The sequence below is a fragment of the Oryx dammah genome, unplaced genomic scaffold (assembly GCF_014754425.2).
Source record: "Oryx dammah isolate SB20612 unplaced genomic scaffold, SCBI_Odam_1.1 HiC_scaffold_4, whole genome shotgun sequence".
Taxonomy (NCBI): Eukaryota; Metazoa; Chordata; class Mammalia; order Artiodactyla; family Bovidae; genus Oryx; species Oryx dammah.
Window position 1 is genome coordinate 64,232,785 of NW_024070188.1, and position 10,686 is coordinate 64,243,470.

The following is a 10,686-nucleotide window of genomic DNA, read 5'->3' on the forward strand; positions in this document are numbered from 1 at the left end:
CACGGGGCAACTGAGCCTGTACACCAGCACTCTGGAGCCCGCGAGCCACAGCTACTGAGCCTAAGTGCTGACATTACTGAAGTCCAAGTGCCTGGGGACCATGCTGAGCAACAAAATAATTCACTGCAATGAGAAGCCTGTGCACACAACTAGAGAGTAGTGCCTGCTTGCCACAACTTGAGAAAGCCTGTGCATAGCGATGAAGACCCAGTGCAGGCAAAAAGAAATATTTTAAAAAGTTTTAATAGTGACAGCAGTTTTTAATTTTAGAGATAAGTTATTTGTCACTTATAATCCTAAGAAAGAATACTTAGATATCTGACTTTGGTCAATGTGCTCACAGGAAAGCAAAAATGTAGAACAGCACTTATCCTCCCTAGTCATATATATATTGCTTTCCACACTTTGTGAAAAATGATACATCACAAGCTGATGATGATAAACATTAATGCTGCGAATTGGAAATGACAACCTACCTCATTAACTGTTTCCACTTCTCTGACAATTAGAAGCCAGAAAGGCATAATTTCTAGCTTAAAAGCAAAGTTAGATTGAGGGAAGTTCAGAGACAGCTGAGGGAATCTGCAGCTATAAGGCCTCAATGCTTATGGAGCTCACAGGGGTAAATGTAGCCATGTTCCTGAGTTACGATCCTAATTCAGGATCTGCAGAGTCTATGCTAATTTGTCACTGTTCTGGAAAAGGCTACATGGAAAAAGATTTGTTTCTAGAGATTTTCAGGAAAGTAGCCAATTCAAACTGCTCAATGCTGAGACATCATTTCTGGCTGGTAGCAAGTTCTTTCTGTCATTGTGGGGCTGGCTTGTGAATGAAGAAGAATGTCTTCATACCGACTGTTTCCTTTTTTTTTTTTTTTCAAGTTTCAGACTATTTATTAATCAGTGTAAACCCCAACAGAAAACACCAACATGATTTCGTGCATTTAGAGGGGAGATATTTCCTGATTAAGTGGAAAATTGTGGGGACAGCTTCTGGGAGACCTTCATTCTAAGCAGCTTTATAGTGAAATGCTTCATTTAGAAGTCTGGACCTTCTTTATTCAGTTTTCTGTAATCTATCTTCACTGAATGGAACTTGTATTGATCATTAGGACCCAGCTGGTTCCAGGGTTCTGGGTTATTCTTTTTGGCCCACCTGACACCGTGATTGAACAAGGCCAAGTGCAAGACGGGCAGTGTTGCTCCAGTACCTCCTGCTCCAGTAAATATGAAGGGGGATCAAGCTATGATGCTTCTTGGCCTGACCGATGATCTGCTGGGGCATGGTTGTGACAGAGGCCTCAAGTCCAAACAGAGAGAAAAACTAACCTGCAAGGTCCAGGATTAAACAGCCTCAGATACTGACTGTTTCTGAATTCATATGTGCTCCCCACACATACGTGTGTGTGCACATTCACACATACACACCAGCACCCAAATCTTTAGCTCTGTCTTCCACACCAAATGTATGAACTCATTCACTAGCCTTCAAGTGTCCTCGTCAGACCAGTTCAGTCCAGCTCTGGAGAAACAGGTGAGATAGATGGATACATTCCATCAAATTAATTCCTTATTTCACACTTGAAGTTTTGACAGGATGTCCATCTTGAGAATCCCTTGGACAGCAAGGAAACCAAACCGTTCAATCCTAAAGGAAATCAACCCTGAACATTCACTGGAAGGGCTGATGCTAAAGCTGAAGCTGCAATAATTTGGCCATCTGATGTGAAGAGCTGACTCACTGGAAAAGACCCTGATGCTGGGAAAGATTGAGGGCAGGAGGAGAAGGGGACGACAGAGGATGAGATGGTTGGATGGCATCATTGACTGAAGGGACATGAGTTTGAGCAAACTCTGGGACATAGTGAAGAACAAGGAAACCTGGTGTCTGCAGTCCATGGGGTCACAAAGAGTCAGATATGATTAGCAACTGAACAATAACTGGCCTCCAACTGTAAGAAGGCCTTGTACTCTGTTTAAGGGCAACAGAGTACAAGGAAGCAGAGGACTCCAGCATTAAGAAAATCAAGTGGCTGTTCAAAGATCCTCCCTTCCATTATTCTCCCATCTTAATGCCTTCCCAGGCTGCCTATGGTTAGGCGCCTTTTAGAAAGTTACCCTCATTCAAGTTACACCCTGCCACACCTCCAGGCCCCAGGATGCTTGTGTCTGAGTTCCCAGCAGTCTTAAAGCCTTGCCAACAGCAGACAGAGACGTCCCGCTGAGCCCTGGGTGGAGAGAAAGCCTGGAGTTGCACAACAGTGACCCACTTGGCACAGGGGCTGAGCCATCCTGACGGGCCCTAGGGACTCCTTCCATATCCACATCCTCTGGGATTGTCCCTTAGAGAACTCTCACAAACACACTCACCCAGCGACAGTTGGGGGGCATCAGCAGAAACAAGGCCCTGCCCCTGTGGCATTCTGAGTCAGCTCCGTAGTGTGATTTATCAGCCGCCTGAAAAAAGAAAATACTGCTAGGGCTGGGCTGGGACCACGAGGTGTAAAGGTGTTGTGGAGCTGAAGAAAACAGGGGAGGGTCTAAATCTCCCCCCGCCCCTCTTTCCTGCCAGAGAAAATTATTCCAGCGTAAACATCTCTCTTTAAATTTAGAGTATCTTTGTGCAAGGAAAACTACTTTATTACTCAACATTAGTGACACTCACTTTGAACCTTAATTCTGAAAACCACAGAATTTAAAAAATGCTGTAAATAGCTGACATGAGTGTTCTTCCCTGGCTTTCAAAGGAATTGTTTTTGTAATTACTGAGCAGGGTGAAGCTGAATTGTCCCCCACAACCTTTACCCTTCCACCCCCACCTCCCCCCCACACACATAGTAAACAGCAGAGGGTAATGAGATAGCTCAACTAAAAAAACATTCATCATATTCAGATGAATTAATAGTGGAAAAGTTTCAGTGCATTCCTAATACTTAAAAAAAATCTTTTTTGTTTTAAGTAGTTAGGTCTCTATTCTAGTTCTGAGTACAAATAAATGCCTGACGTAGGGTGTAAGCCAAATTCCAAACTGTAGCAAAAACAGTGCCTGCATATTTGGCAGGAATTGAAACCAGTTCAGGTCAGTGTCTGTTTCTGTCCAAAGAAGAGTTTCTGCATTTACACTGGGCTAGGAAAACAACACAAGAAGACCTGGGGAACAACAAGTAATACTGTCAGCTCCAGGGCCGGGCTGGCCAGAGGAGAATGTTGAGAACAAGTCTGGAATCACGGCTTAAGCTCCAGGTTGGGTTGGCATAAGGTTTGGGGTAGGGAGTGAGGGGGGCAGTGAGCAAGAGAAAGAGAGGGGCTGGATGCATTGTTGTAGCAAAATTGCCTTCTCCCATCTCAGGCTCTCACCTTGCAAATCACCCTCTCTTAGCAAAAGCACATCTTACTTGTTAACTCCTCCCCTGCTCGCTAACCTTTTCAATCATCCCCCTTCTTCATTTCAGAATGGCCTTCGGAACAAAGCAGCGTTTTAAAGCCTTTCCCACTAAAAGTTCGCCCCTCCCCCCCTTTAAAGAGGCAGTGTGGGGGTGATTTTCTTTTCTGTCTTTTTTTTTTTTTTTTTTAATTTGTTTTTCTGCAGTCTCCTCTCCTGAAGCTGTCATTGTTTGGAGGTTGATGGATATTTCTTCAGAGATACCATCATATCGCTTGTTATTGTAACACTTATTGGTGATAAAGTTCAGCCTAAAAATTAAGCAGCTGCAATGTAGCAGCACAAATTAGTTTAATGTAAGCAGTCAGGAGCAGCTGGCTGGCTCAGGACTCGAATGTAGCTGTGGGGGGAAGGGTTCTGTGACGCTGACAGTGTTTTTTCCCTCTACATAAACATTTTTGGCTCTTGCTGCTTTTGTGCTGATCATGTGACAGTGTCCCTAGGCAGATAATTTATTTCTGTGGCTTTCATGAGCAATCATTAACCTTCAGACATTGAGTTTGCTTTTTTTTTGCTTTGTGGCATTTGTTATTATTATTATTATTATTTTTATATACTAACTAATTCAGAAAGTGTCAGGAGAAAATTACAACCAATTTATAATAGACTGCAATGCATAATACTTATGTTTCTATTAAAGCAGACCTTGCTTACAAGACCGTTCTCATAGTTTAGTTGGTGTTGGTGGATCAAAATAATTATTTTCAGTGTGGCTGTTGTGGGGACACTCCCTCTGTCTCCTTCCACTTGCAAGGCCGCTGCAAGCTGGTCTCCCAGAGATTGGATTTAGAGATCACCTCCGGTGGTCTTCACTGACTCCCTAGGAGGCTGGAACCCCAAGAGCCTCCACCGAGCTGGGAACCAGACTTCTGGAGTGGGAGGTGGACTTGCTCGATTCCATCTTCCTTCAACAACTGACACCCCAGCCTTCATGTAAACAGTGTGGCCATTTGTAGTCAGCCACTGGAGCTAGAATAGACTGAGACTGAAAAACAAAGGAAATCAGAAACTGTGTCCTGCGTAAATCTGTGGGGGTGGCAGGGGACAGAAATATATTTCTGCCATCTACTAATCATACCCACCGGTTTTCTGAGTTTATCTGTTGTATCCTCCTCGGATTTGTTTGTATTGCTCAGCCATTTCTGCCAACCAGTAATTCAGGAGTAAAACGCACAGGGTCACTCCTTGGTGTCTATCATACACGATATCTTCAGACACTTGCAGCATGCCGATTATCTTGTGGGTATTGTGCGGGCCCTCTTAGATATTCATTTATTCGCAGGGTTGGTGGGGGAAACACTCAGGACTACTTGCACAGAGGGATTTGATAAAGTGTATTTATAAACCCCAATGGATTGTGTTCAGTGCAAAATAAGGAAGAGCAACTCCTTGTCTTTCTTACTTATTCAAAAGATTTCAGTGACAAGAGTTCTTAATTGATCCTAATATTTTGTAAGAATAGATGTATAGGTCTTATTTAGGTTGCAGCATGAAAATTCCATTCTTCTAAATGAATGATTCAAGAGCTCAAAACAAGGAAAATTGATGCTGTCATTTTAAAAAACATTTTGAGGCAGCATCAATGAGCTAGGTATTTCACAGGCCGAACATGAGGAAGAGCTTGGGCAAATGATAGAAACAAAGATGCCAAAGTGCTTGGGTCATCTTCGATGTTGCATGAAAATGACTGAATGAGTCCCATAGGTGTAATTAATGTGGGTGGATACAAAGCTGTACCCTTGCTGAGGGGGGGTGGGGCTGGGGGTGGGGTGGGCAGAATCTGGCATCTTCTTTGTCCTCACCCCAAAGAGAGATTTCTTTCCCAAACATAGGTCCCTCGTGTTCTGGGCTTTTCCCAAGTCTTTTTTAGCATTTCTTGTTCACTGATTCCACCCCACATGATTGGCAGGACTGCATTATGACTTTGGTGCTTTATCTAGAAAGTAATTCCCTCACTAAGCTGAGGACTTTTGCCTTCAAAGACCCCTTCCTCCACATTGATAATCATAGTTTAGGACTGTGTTGATATAAAGATGTATACAACATGGGGTGGATTCATTTTTATGTATTCATTATTTTTATGTTATTTTTCTCTTCCAATTGGAAAAGTAATGAAAATGAAAATATTTTCATGCACCACTGAAAGTATCTTAGACCCTGGGCACTGTGCTTTTTCTGCCTAATGTAGATATTGGCTGCAAGGGTGGGCACAAGTACATAGCTGCTCTTTGCCCAAAGGGAAGAAAATGTAGGTGAAATAACCAAGTACAAGTGAGAAATGCCACAGGGGCACTCCTTCCCTCAGATTAAAGCAGTCACAGCTTTATTTCCAGACACTCCTTTGTCACAGGCTCCAGGGTGGTGTTTATCTCCTGGGATGAGGCTCACCTGGGGGGTGATCTTGCTTGCTCATTGTGTTGAACTCTTTTCCAGCCCATCTTGCTCTGTTTAGCCCTGTGTGCCTTATCTGAACCAATATGCCCTCAAACCCCATTCTAGAATGCACTCTCCTGTGTTACATTGCTCATCCCTTCACCCTAAACCATGCTCACGAGGATCACAGCATCCTACCATGATCTCTGTCTGTGCAGCCTTTCCTCTTGTATGGACCCAACAGGACTGTTTCTGAGACCCTCCTCTTCGAGTCAGCTCACCTTTGTTACTCCCACTTCAGCCTTGTCATTTTACCATTTGAAACCCTCTTAACTTTCTGCTACTTCAGCCCTACCTCTCAATTTATCCCTGAGTGATCTTGGATAATATATATATATTTTTTTTTAATTTTTATTTTTAGTTGGAGGATAATGACTTTACAGTGTTGTATTGGTTTCTTCCATACAACGTGAATCAGTTCTAACTATGCATATATTCCCTCCCTCCTGAGCATCCCTCCTTCCTCCCCACACTCCCACCACCCTGCCATCTCACCCCTCTAGGTCATCACAGAGCTAGCGAGAAGTTGCTATATAAAACAGGATAATTTATTCTTTAGCACCAGTTTTCTTATCACTACAAAATAGATTGGTAGCACTAGTGGTAAAAAACCTGCCTGCCAGTGGAGGTATGGGTTTGATCCCTGGGTTGGGAAGATCCTCTGGAGGAGGGCACAGCTTCCCACTCCAGTATTTCTGCCTGGAGAATTCCATGGACAGAGTTTGGACACTACTGAAGCAACTTAGCATGGCACGGCATAAAATAGATTAATAATAGCCAACTATGTATTAAGTAGGGGCTTCCCTTGTGGGCTCAGATGGTAAAGAATCTGCAATTCAGGAGACCTGGATTTGATCCCTGGGTTGGGAAGATCCCCTGGAGAAGAAAATGGCAGACCACTCTAGTATCCTTGCCTGGAAAATCCCATGGACAGAGGAGCCTGGTGGACTACAGTCTGTGGAGTTGCAAAAGAGTCAGACAGGACTGAGCAACTAAACAGCAAATGTACTGAGTATGCACAGTGGGCCAGGGACTGTGCTAAGGAATTTGCTTAGTGATTGGTATGCATTCTCCCTTTTAATAAGGATGAAAGATATAAGCAATAGATATGTGCTTTCATTAATCTCATTGTATAGATGGGGAAACTGAGGCATAAAGAGATTTAGTAACTTAAGGTTTCCTAGAGAGAATGGGACATCAGGATTACAGCCCCAACAGTTAGATCCTGGGATATTAGTCTCAATCTTTATTGCTATGCTCCTATGCTATTTGTAACACCTACCTCATAGAATTATTGGGGTTCACTTTCATACTGAGCAGTATGAAAAGGCAAAAAGATAGGACACTGAAAAATGAGCTCCCCACGTCGGTTCAGTTCAGTTCAGTTCAGTCACTCACCCCCCAGGTGAGCCTCATCCCAGGAGATAAACACCACCCTGGAGCCTGTGACAAAGGAGTGTCTGGAAATAAAGCTGTGACTGCTTTAATCTGAGGGAAGGAGTACCCCTGTGGCATTTCTCACTTGTACTTGGTTATTTCACCTACGACTCTTTGCGACCCCATGAATTGCAGCACACCAGGCCTTCCTGTTCATCACCATCTCCCGGAGTTCACTCAGACTGGTGATCAGTGGAGAAATAACTCCAGAAAAAATGAAGAGTTGGAGCCAAAGCAAAAACAACACCCAGTTGTGGATGTGACTGTTGATGGAAGTAAAGTCTGATGCTGTAAAAAAGCAGTATTGCATAGGAACCTGGAATGTTAGGCCCATGAATCAAGGCAAATTCAGTTCAGTTCAGTTCAGTTCAGTTCAGTCGCTCAGTCATGTCCGACTCTTTGTGACCCCATGAATTGCAGCACGCCAGGCCTCCCTGTCCATCACCAACTCCTGGAGTTCACTCAGACTCAGTCCATCGAGTCAGTGATGCCATCCAGCCATTTCATCCTCTGTCATCCCCTTCTCTTTCTGCCCCCAATCCCTCCCAGCATCAGAATCTTTTCCAATGAGTCAACTCTTTGCATGAGGTGGCCAAAGTACTGGAGTTTCAGCTTTAGCATCAGTCCTTCCAAAGAAATCCCAGGGCTGATCTCCTTTAGAATGGACTGGTTGGATCTCCTTGCAGTCCAAGGGACTCTCAAGAGTCTTCTCCAACACCACAGTTCAGAAGCATCAATTCTTCAGCGCTCAGCTTTGCAAGTGGTCAAACAGGAGATGGCAAGAATGAACACTGACTTTTTAGGAATCAACGAACTAAAATGGACTGGAATGGGTGAATATAACTCACATGACCATTATATCTAGTATTATGGGCAAAAATCCCTTAGAAGAAATGGAGTAGCCATCACAGTCAACAAAAGAGTCTGAAATGCAGTACTTGGATGCAATCTGAAAAACAACAGAATGATCTCTGTTTGTTTCCAAGGCAAACCATTCAATATCACAGTAATCCAAGTCTATTCCCCAACCAGTAATGCTGAAGAAGCTGAGGTTGAACGGTTCTATGAAGACCTACATGACCTTCCAGAACTAACACCCAAAAAAGATGTCCTTTTCCTTGAGGGGACTAGAATGCAAAAATAGGAAGTCAAGAGAAACTGGAGTAGCTGGCAAATTTGGCCTTGGAGTACAGAATGAAGCAGGTCAAAGGCTAACAGAGTTTTGCCAAGAGAATGTACTGGTCATAGCAAACACCCTCTTCCAACAACACAAGAGAAGACTCTACACGTGGGCATCACCAGATGGTCAATACTGAAATCAGATTGATTATATTCTTTTCAGCCAAAAATGGAGAAGCTCTAAACAGTCAGCAAAAACAAGACTGGGAGCTGACTGTGGCTCAGATCATGGACTCCTTATTGCCAAATTCAGACTTATATTGAAAAAAGTAAGGAAAACCACTAGACCATTCAGGTATGACCTAAATCAAATCCCTTATGATTTTGCAGTGGAAGTGACAAATAGATTCAAGGGATTAGATCTGATAGAGAGAGTGCCTGAAGCACTATGGATGGAGGTTCATGATATTTTACAGGAGGCAGTGATCAAGACCATCCCCAGGAAAAAGGAATGCAAAAAGGCAAAATGGCTGTCTGGGGAGGCCTTACAAATAGCTGAGAAAAGAAAAGATGCAAAAGGCAAAGGAGAAAAGGAAAGATATACCCATTTGAATACAGAGTTTCAAAGAACAGCAAAGAGAGATAAGAAAGCATCCCTCAAGGATCAGTGCAAAGAAATAGAGGAAAACAATAGAAAGAAAGACTAGAGATCTCTTCAAGAAAATTAGAGATACCAAGGGAACATTTCATGCAAAGATGGGCTCAATAAAGGACAGAAATGGTATGGACCTAACAGAAGCAGAAGATATGAAGAGGTGGCAAGAATATACAGAAGAACTATACAAAAAAGATTTTCATGACCCAGATAACCATGATGGTGTGATCACTCATCTAGAACCAGACTTCCTGAAATGTGAAGTCAAGTGGGCCTTAGGAAGCATCACTACAATCAAAGCTAGTGGAAGTGATGGAATTCTAGTGGAGCTATTTCAAATCCTGAAAGATGATGCTGTGAAAGTGCTGCACTCAATATGCCAGCAAATTTGGAAAACTCAGCAGTGGCCACAGGACTGGAAAAGGTCAGTTTTCATCCTAATCTCAAAGAAAGGCAATGCCAAAGGATGCTCAAACTACCGCACAATTGCACTCAACTCACACACTAGCAAATTAATGCTCAAAATTCTCTAAGCCAGGCTTCAACAGTATGTAAACCATGAACTTCCAGCTGTTCAAGCTGGTTTTAGAAAAGGCAGAGGAACCAGAGATCAAATTGCCAACATCCGCTGGATCATGGAAAAAGCAAGAGAGTTCCAGAAAAACATCTACTTCTGCTTTATTGTCTATGCCAAAGCCTTTGATTATGTGGATCACAACAAACTGGAAAATTCTGAAAGAGATGGGAATACCAGACCACCTGACCTGCCTCCTGAGAAATTTGTATGCAGGTCAACAAGTAACAGTTAGAACTGGACATGGAAAAACAGACTGGTTCCAAATTGGAAAAGGAGTACGTCAAGGCTGCATATTGTCACCTTGCTTATTTAAGTTATATGCAGAGCACATCATGAGAAATGCTAGGCTAGATGAAGCACAAGCTGGAATCAAGATTGCTGGGAGAAATATCAATAACCTCAGATATGCAGATGACACGACACTATGGTAGAAAGCAATTAACTAAAGAGCCTCTTGATGAAAGTGAAAGAGGAGAGTGAAAAAGTTGGCTGAAAACTCAACATTGAGAAAACTAAGGTCATGATATCTGGTCCCATCATTTCATGGCACATAGATGGGGAAACAATGGAAACAGGGAGAGACTTTAATTTTTTGGCCTCCAGAATTACTGCAGGTAGTGACAGCAGCCATGAAATTAAAAGACACTTGCTCCTTGGAAGAAAAGCTATGAGCAACCTAGACAGCATATTAAAAAGCAGAGACATTACTTTGCCAACAAAGGTCTGTCTAGTCAAAGCTATGGTTTTTCCAGTAGTCATGCATGGATGTAAGTGTTGGACTGTAAGGAAAACTGAGTGCCAAAGAATTGATGCTTTTGAACTGTGGTGTTGGTGGACTGCAAGGAGATCCAACCAGTCCATCCTAAAGGAAATCAGTCCTGAATGTTCATTAGAAGAACTGATGCTGAAGCTGAACCTCCAATACTTTGGCCACCTGAGGTGAAGAACTGAATCATTGGCAAAGACCCTGATGCTGGGAAAGATTGAAGGCAGGGGGAGAAGGGGACGACAGAGGATGAGTTGG

General features: G+C 43.1%; 1 pseudogene; it reads right to left on the bottom strand.

Moving 5' to 3' along the window:
• Positions 1-1,037: 1,037 nt before the first annotated feature.
• Positions 1,038-1,284, bottom strand: LOC120862704 (annotated as a pseudogene).
• Positions 1,285-10,686: the final 9,402 nt, after the last annotated feature.